This window comes from Lineus longissimus, chromosome 14 (genome assembly GCF_910592395.1).
Source record: "Lineus longissimus chromosome 14, tnLinLong1.2, whole genome shotgun sequence".
In the NCBI taxonomy this organism is placed as follows: domain Eukaryota; kingdom Metazoa; phylum Nemertea; class Pilidiophora; order Heteronemertea; family Lineidae; genus Lineus; species Lineus longissimus.
Window position 1 is genome coordinate 8,126,785 of NC_088321.1, and position 15,256 is coordinate 8,142,040.

General features: G+C 44.2%; 1 long non-coding RNA gene across 2 annotated transcripts; it reads left to right on the forward strand.

The window, feature by feature from the left end:
- The first annotated feature begins 250 nt into the window (after positions 1-250).
- On the forward strand, positions 251-7,464 carry LOC135498886 (uncharacterized). Of its 2 annotated transcripts, none has more exons than XR_010449174.1 (4): positions 251-319; positions 2,485-2,629; positions 5,019-5,184; positions 7,375-7,464. It is a non-coding gene; the product is annotated as an uncharacterized LOC135498886 (long non-coding RNA). The 2 variants fall into 2 exon arrangements; XR_010449173.1 differs by having other exon boundaries at positions 252-319; positions 2,488-2,629.
- Positions 7,465-15,256: the final 7,792 nt, after the last annotated feature.

Here is a 15,256-nt window from a genome sequence, read left to right on the forward strand (position 1 = left end):
CGTTCGGTATACTTCAAACGAATTCAGTTAACCCTATGAACACCGTGAAGCCTACCTTTTAAGGGCTTCACGGTACATGCCCCCCTCGAAAAAGACCAGTCTGTCCCCAGACTGAGAAAGTTTTGCCCGATAATGAAAATATTGTAAGTGGCAGATCGCCAGTGACCCCAATGACAAACGGTGTTACAGTGTGACCCGTAGTAAATAAAAAGAGATAAGGTACATTGATAATCAGTTGTGATAAAAACCCGAACGACCTTCCAACGCCGCTCACGCCTCGCCATGTTCTTTCTCCATTTTTACCCAGCAATTATATATGGTAAGTACAATTTTCTGATTCTCTATGTACTGCATCCTTGTTAAAATTAATCACTTATACCGAAAATGTTGCGTTCACCCCTGATAAATTCATAATATATATACATGTAAGTGACAACTCACGAGAAAGGAAACAAACAAATCTCGGCTCACATTCGGCCTGTGCAAGACACTGAAACGTCGAAAAAAAAATTATTGGTTGAACTCAATGTTACTTGCCGTACCCAGGCCTATCACTTTCAGGTAACCGTCCTTCAACCCGGCATTATTATTAAAATATGCTTATCATTTCTATCCTTTTCACCGTAATGAAGCGGACCCTTAACACATGACAGCGTAACCTCACCAACACTGGGTAAAGTAACCCAAAGTACTCAATCAACTGGAGTTTGACAAGAAAAACTACCAAAAAACCAAAAAAAACTAATAAATATTGTGCTACTATTCCGTAATTCTTTTTACCCCAAATCTAACCCGAATCAGGTCCATTACCCTAGACAAACCGGTCTATGAAAAATATAAAACGCCGTAAATATTCTTCGGTTTGCCCATTGTATGGAATATCCAGGACCATGACTCAGCTGTGTCATAACTAAGCCAGTGCAATCACGCAATCTGCACTAATGGTCCGGTTACTTCTTGCCTGAAACCTACTCCGTTCCCTTGAACGAGAGTAAAAATATCCTCTAGAGTCTGCCTTCTAGAACTTTGCTTTCATATCTCCTAGAGGATATCGCTACAAGAGCGCGTAGCCCATGCTATGAACACTCTTAAAGACAAACCACTGATTTTACAACTATATATTAAAAAAAACAAACTCCGATGAGGCCCCGAATCAGGTGTTAAGGACGAAACAGACACAATTCTTGCCTTGGCTATCCCCATGAATAGCCAAGAAACCAGTGCGTAGATATCAGGAAACGGTCAGGTGGAACAACCGCCCGACCTCCTCCTGTAGGGTCCAGCATACATTCCCTAGCTGGTTTCTTCCTCTACACCCAAAAAAACTATCCTGCTAATAGGTACTCGCTTGACCCCAATGGCCACAACAATCCAATTAAATAAAAGTAATGGTGACACAATGATTCACCAGCCTGTGCTGAAAGCAAGGATGCACCCTGAGTAGCGACATATGAAAAAACATTATCAACGACCAAGGCCTATAAAAGATATTAGTTGTCTTTGCTTCAACCATTAGGAGGCAACGTAAGCGACAATCAATAATAAACGATAATGCCGTGCCTCCACGCAAATTAACAACAAACCACTACATTGACTACCTAATCAACACGAGACATGCAATTGCCCCGAACATCCCTACGCCCCTTGGCTTGCAAAATAAACCACAGGTAAATCTGCCCCGAGAGTTGTTACCATAAAGATTTGAATACGATATATCAATGCATATAGCATATACTAAAGATAACTTCAAACTTAATGCATAGCCTACAAGTATCAAGGCTCCGAGTTAATCTGACCTAGAAGGCACAAATTTAGTGAACCTTACGCAAGATGTCTTTATATGTCCCTATATGGTTATCAGTATGACACAATAGTGTGTTATATTTACAAATTCGATTAAACTAGCAAACCACCAAACATATAGTACTATCAAAAGTCATAAGTTACTCTCGAAAGATATCTTTCATTCAAAAAAAATATTTATCAACACGGTCACCGTCATCAGTGTCTTGTAATGCACAAACAAAACAAAAACCTCCGGCATGCTTAATCCGCGACAATCTATGCTGAAAAAACCCAAAACAATTATAATTACCTTCAGTTTCATTAAGATCTAACTACTATACACCTTACAGGGATCAGAAACCATAATTTTGCATGCACCCTCCGCAAGTCGGAAAAGGATGACTTTGGTCCAAACAAAATAATCTGAGTTGCATCCTCCGCAAGTCGGAAAAGATGACTTTGGTCCTGACAATCATTTGCTTCCATCACAGGAAATATAAATGTTTATATAATCAAAGTACAGTGTCTATTTCTGAAGAATGTTCGGTAATCCAAACCCACCGTAGTCGTCATATTCCGTTTGACAATCCGCACGTACCCGTATGACGATGCATTCGTAACAGACAAGAGCTTTCCAACGTAGAGTATAACCGCTTCCCAACGTAGTGTATAAGACTTATAACGAGTAATTCGTTGCAGCAGCGACTGAATGTTGAAGATGGATCCTCCTCGCCGTGACCAAGATGAACCCTGGATATTGGACGCTCCCCGCTTTCAGATTCGGAAGGAGCATTTGATTGAGAAAAAGACGAAAAGGACCGACCGGTGAGCCAGGAATGACCAAGTAAGAGAAACGGTGCCGTGGTGTCCGAAAATATTTACTTTAAAACGGGTTGAAATTTTGGTTACATTTTTGGTGTAGGTTTGACAGCAAAAAAAAGTTAGAAAATTGTTATTTTTAAAACGAAGATGACGCCCAGCCCGTGAACACCCTTGTTTACCACTGTTACCATTATTACGATATTTCCCAAAAACAATTACGACGCGGCGAACCCGCTTGCTATGTTAATCCAGACCAAAATAACTATCACCCTTCCATCTCACCACGTAGCCATCACACAGTGATGATAATATAACAGGCTTTGGTTCCTCAGCGACCAAATGACCAGCCGTCGCTAGTCACCAGGAGCTGTTCCCCATATTTGCCTTTAAAATTTGATACGCTGGTCAATGCATAACTGTGGCCTCATTTTGCTTTGGACCGAGGCTGAAGCTTTCACTCAGGAAAAACAGTCCAGCTGTTTCCCAATCTTATGCTTCGCCACTTGTCCTTATTTACCGCTCGATGCCCAGTATGTATAATATATATATGATATATGGTGTGACGCTAAACGTATCCTAGGAATGTGGAGAATGGACAGAGCGTACTGCTCTAAAAGTCGACATCATCGATGTCGACCAGAGGAGGCATTTCCTCCTCCTCTGTGGGAGTAAAGTGATCTAGCAAGCTGGCAAGCCACGTGTATGGTCGAAAATTTAAATGTTTGATAAATGCCCTAGGTGGGGCGGGACAATTTTTTTTAATTTCCTCGCGCTTTGCAAGGACCTGGGGGTCCGACCTCCCCGCTATCACAGCGAGAGGACCATGCCTTCTATAACCGAAATGGGTACCACAGGCCGGACACAATAGCTTTGTGACAGTGTTAAACATGTGCCAAACTAATACGATCACGCATCTGACATGCATTACGTGATGGCAACATGGCATAAAATATACCGAGGGCTGAGGATGGTAAAACGACTCCAACTCCGTATACGATTTGTCGCACCGTGCGCAGGTCTTTCCATATAAAAATTTTTGAAATAGATGAGCTCGGTGTCTAGTACGCCGGCGAAGCTCTTTGTTTAGAGAAGTTGCCACGAAAGGGCCTTTACCCACTCTCGAACGATCTACTAACCCAAAAATATGAGAGCGAGACATCCCCCCTTTTTCTGAAATGTATTTTACAATAGCTGGTGTAAACGAGTTGTGAACCCCGAACAAATTTAGTAGACGGGTCAAAATGGACGCCGCCGTTTGTAAGGTCAGATGCTGCTGCACGGCTTGCCGAATCATGTCAAAATGTTGACATTGGAGTTGGGTGTACGGCCACTCCGAAACCCTACGGTAACAAACGTTGATGCTACCCTCTATATATTGCCGGAAGACAGTCTGCTGTAATGAGGGGCTGTCTAATATGAACGCCGCCTCAAAATAGTCATATAGAGGATAGCGGCCAGAGTCTGTGGGAAGATGTAGCAAATACTTCAACAGTTGTATAAAAACGACACCGGACACCACCGCCGGCCAATCGTGATGGGTTAGGTCCCCCACGGACTGGCCCTGCAAACCCCTAAAACGATAGACCGCGCTTACATAGCCGGAAGCGCGGCAAAGAGTTTCTTGCTGCTTTTTCGTTAGCTCGGGTAGGCTCACCCGTGGTCCTCTTGCCGTCGTGGAGCCATTAGTCGCCATCTGAGGAAGAAAAGAAAGCTGTTATACACTTGGTCTTATTTAACGATAAACGAAGCCCCCTGACGAAATGAAGCTTGTCGGCACCCATATTTGTTTTATCAGTCAGCGAGAGGAAGAGATGGGTACAACGGAGCCGTGGGGCCGACCCCTCTGTCATGTATTTTTGGTTCAGGTTGCCTAAGATTGGACATGCTGGTTGCCCTATCCACTAAGATGGCATTTACAAAACTGGTTGGACCCAAGAGGTCATTTTTCTCGCAGAACATAACTAGGAATTTGGAGTTAACGCGGTAGTACAAACGGACTTGACACGTGCTCCGTATTATGTGTCGTATTTTCCACTGGAAAACGCCAAGCTCCATTTCGGTGGGCAACCTACATTGACTAGAACATTCCCAGTCCAACGCTAGTTTCAAAGAGAGGCACGTTGGATGCACGGTAATCCCAACATCTTTAATTGAAGAAATTGTCTTATTTGTCAACCGGGAAGTCTGAGGCACTTCTAGGAACTTTGACATGTGACCGGAACTAAATTCGATCACCAAACAGTTTGGACTTATGCCCAACAAATAAGAGATAAGCACTTCTGCATATTTAAGAAAAAGGATTAGTAAGATTACACCTGTTATCGCCACGAGAGACGACAAAAGTTTTATCTCAATGTTTACTGCCCCAATGGCCTGTTCAACCTGTTGAGTAAAATTTCCTATATTTTCAGAATCGAGGTGAAATTGGTTAAGAGCTTGAACTTGGGTTTCTTCAGACCCCGCTTGTAAACTCCAGAAAGTAGCATTTATTGGACCTGCATCAGCCGTCGGTACCTGGGCAAAGGTAGCAACCGTGAAAATAGCTGGCGCCCGCACACCACACGTTTTACACAGAAGGTAGGTAGCCACTACGGCGGCATATACCGCTAAAACCGAGTTAACTACCTGAAACGAGATACCAAACCCTGGTATCACACTACCCCCGCCTACCGTTGCATGAGACTGAGTGGCCAGAAAATCTGCCTTAGTAGCAAATGTGCTGGCCCGTTCGGTACCACTGTCCAGGGTGGCTTTTAAAGAAGCCTGAAACTGTTGATCTTTGGCGGCAATATTTGTCCAATTCATCTCGTTCAGGTTAATGGGCGGTATCTCGATGGAAGGTGGAGTTTTCAAGGGCACCGAGTTTACGGCATATTTCATAACATCCTCAAGTGGATATGCATGATAAAGCAAGGGCAAATTTATGGGATGTTCATAAACCATCTTACCCTGGCTGGCTGCATCACACGTAGAAACCTGTGCGGGTATATGAAACTTTTTGGACGACAATCCGCATGCACAACCAAGGGTCACGATCGCAAACTTGCTCGCTGGCACTGGAACGGTTGGTTTGCCCGCACAATTTTTCTGCCAAACGGGTTCGTCTCCCGAGGCCAAGTATTTTCCAGGGGCTAATTGTATGGCGCCATTTAAAAGACCACCTTCCTTTTGGTACCGGATATCACAAAACTTAATGGTGTCCGGGACATTTGAAAAATAAATTGCCGACACACAAGAAGGTAGTGTCTTGCTTCGCAGTGCTACCGCCATATTACATCGAGTTTGATCGCCATCCTGCTCACAGGACGCCGTATATTCGTCATACCATTCATTAACAAATTCACCATCCAGAGTTACCCCAAAATACCTGGGTAAATTCATCACCTTCGATGTTGCGGTGGAAGAATGATTAAGAGGAACCGGTAACGAGATTACCGAATACAGTTGCACCAATGATTCAGATGACGCTAGCGGCACCTTTACCGAAACAAATATGTTGTTATCATCCCTGCTAAAAAGGATATTTTTGATATCATAATAATACAAAGGATCAGGGTGAACCACATGAAACCGAGGGTATTGCGCGGCTAATCCCTGACTTATGGTCGTCAAAACGGTCTGTAAACTGTCTCTGGGGACAAAAGCTAATGGTAAATAACCTTGGACCAAGGTCCTTACCGCTAACACCCAGTTATATAATTCGGATTCCACATCGGCTAGATAACCCAGAGTGACCACCGATTCTGTTATCAAGGCGCCTAAGGCCGAAATTGCTGCCTCAACATCTCTAAGTTTAATTGCCATGGTGTTTAACTGCATATTTAATATTTTAATTTGGTTATGATTATCCAATACACCGTCCATAGCATTTGTCAATCTTGCTGAAACCACTTTCATTACGGAATGCATTTCCTTTTCAAAAGATTTTATCTCATTTGTATTTAGATCAACTTGCTGTGTTACGAGTGCCACATGGTTTTTGAATTTATTGAAATCTGCTTCCGTTACTAGGCCGAAAATGGAAGATGCTACTTGACCTAAACCGCCAAGAATAGCCCTTTTCGATCGCGGTTGCGGTTTACCCCATTTGACGGGCATGAGCTCCTGGGCTTCATTCACCCACTTTTGTACCCGTTGTACCATTTCCGTACGCCTTGTTCTCAAATTTTGGGCTGCTTCCCGAATTCGCTTGCACATTAAACCGGACGTAGTAGCGTCCGTGACACAATCATAAAATTTAATCTCCGAAACCAGGTTAGATAGGTTTGGGATAGGAATTTGAAAAGTCTGAAACCATGTGGACTCGGCCACGTTGATCATAGATTTCTTTTTGAACACCACCCCAAAGGAAGCGCGAAGGACGACATCGTCCTCCAGAACTACCAGTGGTGGCAGCCCTAGTACTAGGCCCAAAAATAAAAGAAAACACCGAGCCTTCATACCTTTAAGAAACTGGTCAGGCGTGCGTTTAAGAATTGACTTCAGCAAAACCGACAAATGGTAATCTGAAACGATAAGGAAGAGTTAAAGTTTCTGAAAGGAAAACAGCGTGCCGCGTTTGGAAACTCTACCAGTTCCTCTTTTTCCCCTTTTTAATCTTCCTAGGTTGATCTAGGAACGATTGAACCAAACCTGGGGTAACAACGGCCGATTGGTCTACCCAAGAGTTATGTTTGGGCCCATAATCTTTCCATTTCACCAGGAACTGTAATTTCCCCTTTCGTTCTCTCTTTTTGACGATTCCATCAATTTCATATATGTCATCAGTTTCAGACTCACTACTCGCAGCCTTGCTGCCAGCTTCCCCTTGTACGGAAGAAGAAGCCTGCTTACCCACCTCGTCTGCCTGGAGTTCAGTTTGGTGACCCCCGTCCGTCTCTGCATGAAGAGGCGCAGGTTCCCGATGGTTGAAAGGAATGTCTTCCTCAGCAAGAGGTTCACCCTCACAGGGAATGTCAGAAGGTTCAAAGGTACGCATATCATCCCAGAAATAACGCTTCATCCTATCCGGATGCATAAGATTTTTCAGGGTTGTATTTTGCATAGTTTTTAAACGAAAGGCCTTCGGGCGCACCTCTTCCATAACATAATATGGACCCACCCACTTTGAAGAAAGACATTTCGAGAGCCCTTTTGACGCCTTCTGACGAGGGGTCAGCAGTAAACACAAATCGCCCGGTTTCCAACCCGGTTCAACAGCCTTCTGATCGAAGCGCTGTTTCATGTATTTACGTGACTGCTGTAGCCTCAACCGTGCCTCCTCTTGTGCAACTTCCAAACCTTTCAGGAGGGTTTTGATATAACTGTCAACGCTTTTTACCGCCGAGAGCTCAGGAGATAAGGCTATATCTAGGGGAGTTACTGGCATCCGTCCAAACATTAAGAAATAGGGGATCTGATTCGTGGCGTTGGTTATACTCGTATTGTATGCGAATGCAAGTGGAGCTAGGAAAAGAGGCCAGTCACGTTGGTCAGGGGAAACATATTTGGCTAACGCCGCAGCAATCCATTTGTTGGAAACCTCAGCTAACCCTTGCACCTGGGGCATGTAACTGCATCCTACTGATTTAACAATGTTGCACAATTGACAAAACTGAGTCATATTCTTACCAGTGAAATAGGCAGCGCCATCAGTGAGTATTTTCTTGGGTGGAAAAAACTTACAGACAATTTCATTAAACAATATATCTACAATTTCCTCCGATTGAACTGACTTCAAGGGGAAAAGCCAACAGTATTTTGAAAAATGATCCATGATAACCAGACAGTGAAGGTATCCTTGGGATGATTTCGTGAGAGGTCCTTTTACATCAATCACTAAAACCTCCCCTAATTGCGATGTTTGCATGGGAAGCAATGGGGCCTTAGGATGTTTAATCGGAAAGGACCGAGCTTGACACGGGAGGCAAGTTTTACACCATTCTTGTATAGTTTCTTTCATATTTTTCCAGAAATACTTGTACCGAATGCGGTCATACGTTTTTGCTGCCCCCATGTGCGCCGCCATCGGCTGATCATGAGAAAACTCAAGAATCTGCGGAACCAGTTTCGAAGGGACAACCGTAAGATGCAAGATTTTCGGACCGTGTTTAGTGGGAAGCTGTACAATTCGTTTTAATACCTGCTCCACTAGGGCATATTTATCAGCTTCTTTCTCTACCCTTGATGCAATGGACCTATCTTGAGGCAACGTGCCGTGTTCCAAATACTGGATTATGTGTCTCAATTCAGGATCTTCGTGTTGTGCCGCCTGTAACGAATCTAAGGAAACTGGATATTTACTGCTGTCAGGAGTTTCCAAACTATTTACCCCCGGCTCATTTGGCCTGGACAACAGGTCGGCCAAAGGGATGGTAGTGCCTTCTGCATGGAGTATATCAAATGAATATTGCTGTATGGCTAGACTCATTCGCATTAATTTTGGTGAGTCTGTTCTTTTTTGTAGCAGATAGGTAAGAGCTTTGTGATCCGTTTTTACTAAAAAATGAGTTCCTGCTAGGAACATTTTGAAATGGCGAAGTCCCTGTACCAACGCAAACATTTCCTTTTCTGTAATACACCAATGTGACTGAGTTTTAGTAAGAGTTTGACTATAATAGCCCAACGGGTGTCGTTTGTTTTCTTTGACCTGATAGAGAACGGCCCCAATGGCAAAATCACTGCTGTCGGAGATAAGCAGGAAAGGCAACGACTCGTCCGGGTGATTCAATAGAATAGGCTCAGTGGTTAAAGCTGTTTTCAACGTCTCGAAGGCCCGCTCACAGCGCTCATCCCAAACAAACTCCACATCCTTACGCAATAGTGCCGTCATAGGGTATGCAATTTTAGAAAAGTCTTTAATGTATGACCTATAGAACGACGCAGCTCCCAGGAAGCGTTTGATATCTTTTACCGTTTTAGGCTTTGCAAAGTTGAGAATTTTCTCTACGTTTTGCGGATTTGGTTTTGTGCCCTCGGCAGATAGTATCTTACCTAGGAATTTAACTGACCCCTTGGCGAATACGCACTTAACTGGGTGCATCTTGAGATTAGCCTCACGAAACCTTTGAAAGACACGGTCCAAATGAGCCATATGCTCGTCAAACGTCGCAGAGTGAATTAAAATGTCATCCAGATAAGCATTTGCAAAACTGGAAAGACCTGATAAGACTAAGGACATTACTTTCTGAAATTGGTGAGGAGCTGATTTGATGCCAAAAGGCAACCTACTATACGAAAATTGACCAAACGGACAAATTGCCGTCGCAACGTCTGAACTTCTGGGCGTAAGCCCGAGTTGATGGTAGCCCGCTTTCAAATCTAGCGTTGTGAAGTACTTGGGATTTCCCGCATTCCCTAACTGCGTTAAATGCGAGGCGATGGGGAGGGGGAATCGTAGGAAGGGTAATTTTTTGTTTAACTCTCTAAAATCACATACGACCCTATAAGTCCCATCGGGTTTGGCTACCAGGATCATAGGCGAACCAAATTCTGAGTTAGTTGGATGGAGGAGGCCTGCTTTTACAAGTTTGCCGACTTCTTGTTCTAAAATCTGACGACGTTTCGGTGATAACTGATAAGGCTTGGAAATAACTGGTTCCGTTCCCTTAAATCCCAAGTCTACTAACCCTTTTGTGCAGAGGCCTAAGTCCGACAAGTCCACGGCAAATAAATCTTGATTAGCGGTTAGGAATTCATGTAATTGTTTCTTTTGGTCTTCCGTCACCTCAGATTTTGATAAGTCAATTAGATCAATCGCTTTAGGCTTTTGAGTCGGTGCTTCTGGTCGTTGAAAAGGATGAAAAGAATCAGTCGCATTTAACAAGTCGTCTTCCTCCATTATTAAATCCACTGAAGCTACGGCCGGCAATGGCGACAAAATGGCCACCTCAGTGCCTGCCCGCAAATGTATTGGTTGCGATAGGACATTGATAAGTTTTAACGGCACGCGGTCATCAGTGACCTTTACTACGCTGTTTGGTATATAGATGTGAGAACTGCTAAATAAGTTTGGTTTTTCCTGCAATACACCTTCATAGCCCTCTGGCTTATCGTGACTAAGTGGAACAAAGATTACCGTATCTGACCTCGGAGATAGAGTATATGACTGATCTAACAAGATAGTTGTGGAATTATCCAAAGATATACTGCCTATGAATGGAACAGCTGGTTCGTTTGGCATTCTTAAGGTGGCATTTCCAAAATCTAAAGTAACCTGGAACCCATTTAGAAAATTTCGGCCTAAGATAATCTGTTGCGTAGCTAACTGGCTTGGCAAAATGTAAAAAGGTACCTCGATGCGGGTTCGGCCTACTAACAGCGGAATTTTAATCAACCCTTTTAGTTTTAGGGAAGTACCATTTACTGCCGCTGCTTGGGAGAACAGCCCTTTAGTCACTGGTAACCGTTGTAAGATTGGATCAGATTGTATAACAGTTTCACTAATTATGCTGATGGCAGCGCCACTGTCAACCAATGCTAAATGAGATTTTGATCCAACCTGGGCTTGAATCAATGAGGTTACCGAAGCCAAAACAGGAGGGTTGCCACTAGCAAGATCCCAATCACATTCCGGTGCAGTTGGAAGTACTTGGAAATCTTCCTCAGACAGAGCATTACCCCCCGAGTCAAGTGCATTTTTCACCACCCGCGCTTTTATTTCCGATGAACTAGTACTAGAAACAGTTTGAGACTTTTCCTCTTCTAACGTCACGGCTTTCTGTAACTCGTCCTTTTGAGTTGGCATTTTTAGTTCCACCAAACCATTATCCCCTGTAATCGAACCATTGAGAACAGCGTCATCTTTTACTGTTGAACTTAACTTCAGTGTACTAGAGTCTGACATTCCCCCTATTGCAACCGTTTCTTCAAGCTGATCTGTTTGCGAACCCTCTTTTGAAACCCTACTATACTGCGCTTTGACCCCAGGACCGTCCTTCGGAGGGTCCTTAATCTCTTGGATGTTGGGTTCGTCGGGTAGGTCGTTGTTTGCACCCACAGTGATCAGTTTAGTTTTACTCCCAAGTACCTGCGATAAACCAACTGATTGTGTACTCAGATTTGGCAAGTGCCCCAGTTCCGCAGTGTCTGTAATATTACTTAATGGGGACTCGACCGCGTCCCGGTGTTTATAAACTGAGTTGTTATCACTTTGACCTAGGCCTACCGTTTGCGAGGAACTCTGAGATAACTGTCCACTTAAAGGGAGGACGCCCGAAGTATCCATAATGTCCGATCTGGTTGGCCCCACGAATCCACCTTCCTTAGAAGGAGAGGATTTAGACCTGACTACTGAAATGTCCCCTTTTACATACTCATCACGGTCGCCGGGACCTGAGGGCTGTTGACCGATACTATCCCTAGGTTCGGCCTGAAGTACAGTAGACCTATGCCCAGCATTTTCATCCGATGGTTTGCTAACCCTACCAGTAGGCCTACGCAACGGTATACGCAGGGTTGGACCCAAAACTAAGCTTAACTGAGAATAGTCAATTCTAGCATCCGCATATTCTAAAAAATCTGCTCCTAGGACCATGTCCACCTTAATACGATCACAAACATAAAACGAGAAACAAATTGAAAAACCCTTGAACCTAAGTCTAATTGAAACCGTGCCTAATAAAGGGATGTCGTGATTACTTGCTGACGATATGCTCTTGACCTTGCCCTCCGCTATATCTTTGAGGTCAAAACTGGAATCCCATTTCTGTAGTAAAGACGGGGTGACTAACGACAAACTGCCCCCGGTATCAACTAAGGCCTCGAATCGCACACCCTGCATCTCTAGGTGTATCATATTTGCTTCTGAAAAATCTTCTACCGTACCTACTTGGTTCTCTGTCGACTTCTCCGACTGTTTGCATGCATGTACATCGACCGATTCTTGAAAACTATAAACTTCTGGTTGAACAAGACCTACTTCGGTTCGCAAATCCTGGGGTGAACACCTTTCCCCCTTGGTTTCATACCGCACTTCCTGTTCTTTCACTATTGCCTCCAAATACGCCTGGAGATTACCCCCATCAGCATCTAGGCCTGTTTCATCTTTATCTAAGGAACTGTTGCCTAGACCTTCTTCTAAGCTACGGGTAGTATCCTGACTACTCGGTCCTAGTGTATCTCTAACATACTGCTGGAATGCCCGTTCTTCATCATAGGGCACCGTGTCGAAACTATTAACATCTCTACTGAATGTACTCGAGTCACTCGTTTCCCAATTGTGACCCGTATTGCCACCATATAATTCACCTATGTTATCAGGATACCATTCCTGACTCTCTGTGCTCATATAAGCCTCGGATTCACACCCCTCATATCGAGACCTGATTTCAGTTTCCTCAGCATAACTATCATATCCCCTAAAATCTCCAAAATCGCCGTCATCATATGGATACCCATCTAGATCGGTATCAAAAATACAGTCAACCTCCGCATATTCCTCATCTCGGTAGTCTTCCCTAACATTTGATCTACCGCTAGGCCTATATCGATCACTATCCTGCCAGTCCAAAGTACAAAACTCGTCACTATCAAGATTGCCAAAAGTATAATCTAAATCACTAAAAGCACTATCATAGGCATAAACGTTACTATTATCCTGCCCCTGACGTCGTATACGACTACTCTGTAAATACCCGGGTCCATGAAATTTTAAGTTACCGTGATCATGGGCCCTACCAACTAGTTTAAACGCTGAGAGTATGAGGGACCCTGCCGGCTAGGCGGCTGACTGCTTTTTGGACGGAATGGCGTAATATTATCGTGGGGACCCGACCTGTCCTGAAAGTTAGGCCTGTCCCTAGGTGGCCCATTATACCTAGCACTTGGCCTCGACATAGGCCGATACACCTGGGGAGTATAAGCATTAGTCTGAGACTCGGATCTATTCCTAGGACAATTTCTTGCGATATGATCTAAGGAATTACAGGTCCAACATGACCTAGGGACCTGTTGTTGCCGGGTGGTACCTGAACAGACCGAATAATGATGCGATCCTCCACATTTCTGACAAACCACATCACCCCTCTGGTCCCTAGCTGCCCTAAAGTTAGGATTACGGCCCACCTGCATACTCAATGTCTGCAACTGCTGCCGCACCTCGCGTAATTCCCTTCGAACACTTGACTCATCCCGGCCCTCGTTATCTGACAAGGGCTGTGTCTGACTTTGGCCCTGCCCCATGGTCTTGAATGACTCAAGCTTGTCTAGCACCGCTATGATGCCGGCATTGGTGGAAGCATTGGCGTCAAGGCTCTGCGTGTCCTCAAATAATTTCGCTGCCACCAAGGCCTCATCAAAGCTAAGTGGTGCAGCTCTTAAAACATGGGCTCGAATTGGTGGCCTAAGGCCACGGATAAAATAGCTTAATTTTTCAGGAGCTGATACATTCAAGGCCATGGAGGCTTGGACCACCTCCTGTGCATACTGATCAACCGAATCTGAGGGCCCCATCTGCTTGGACATGAGAGCATTAAGTTTAACAAACCTAAACTTTTCATTTTCGAAATGACTGAGGAAAGCCTCGGCCAGTGAATCCCATTCTGCGCGGATTTCTGGGCGTAAGTTTAAGAACCACAACCAAGCGCCTGAGCGCATATTTAACCCAAAGACAGCCACGCGCTGTTCTCGGCTTAAACCTTTCGTTTGCGCGTATAGCGAAAAACGGGTGAGCCAATCTCGGGCCCCAACGCTGTCCTTCATGCCTAACCAGGGTTCAAGTTTAAGCTCAGAAAGTTTTACGCTACTGCCAGTAAATTCGCGGAATGACTCTCTAATATCCTCCCACATTGAGCGGGAGCTTGGTACCTTCCCCCCATTGCCGTTTGAACTTTCCGTAAAGGAGTTAGAGGCCATTTTGTCGATGCTTTGATTGACTTTAGGAGTGGACGTTACGAAATCAACGTCAGTTTGAGTTTGGAAATTTTTTGATGGGATTTTTAAATCCGTTTGAGTGTGAACTGGTACTTTTTGGATTGGACTGTCCGGAAACGTTAAGTGTAAATGCTCATTAATATTGGAACCCGCCCAACCGTCGTCAAAATACTCGTCTGCTTCCTCAAATTTTACGTGCTTAGTTTGTGTGCCTTCTTCAGGCTGAGAGTCTTCTAGAATGGAACCAAAAGATGGAAACTTTTCGTCGTCGATACCGCTTTCCGTTCTAAAATGCTTAAATATGCGATCAAGCTGACGGGACGTTGCTTGTGGGGTCCAACGTTGTTGGCCTAAAGGTTCTGGATTGTCTGGCTCGTATACGATGCGGTTTCTCAAATTATGACGTATCTGCGGCATACTAATGCTTGCACATATTAGATTATCTTATTACAACTTAATAGCCCTATTGCTGATTGCCGACATAAATTTGTATCGGTTAATCGTGATAAAAGGCTCCCGTAAATGAATTGAAACTTAAAACGCTAGGCTCTGTAATGCACCCCTGAATCATTCGGGCAAGGTAGACTTCATCCGCTACTTTATGAAAGTCTGTCCACAAGGTTCAGCAGAACAAGCTCTGACTACCATGTTCCCAGCGTCCCTGAGGTTAACGAACATCCCTCAAGAGACCTGGTGCCGTAGACCGATGCTGAACTTGCAGACATACTAACTTAGCAGAGAATGAACTCGGAAGGCAGGAGTAATCATATAATAGTTTATTTGTACTTACTTGATATAG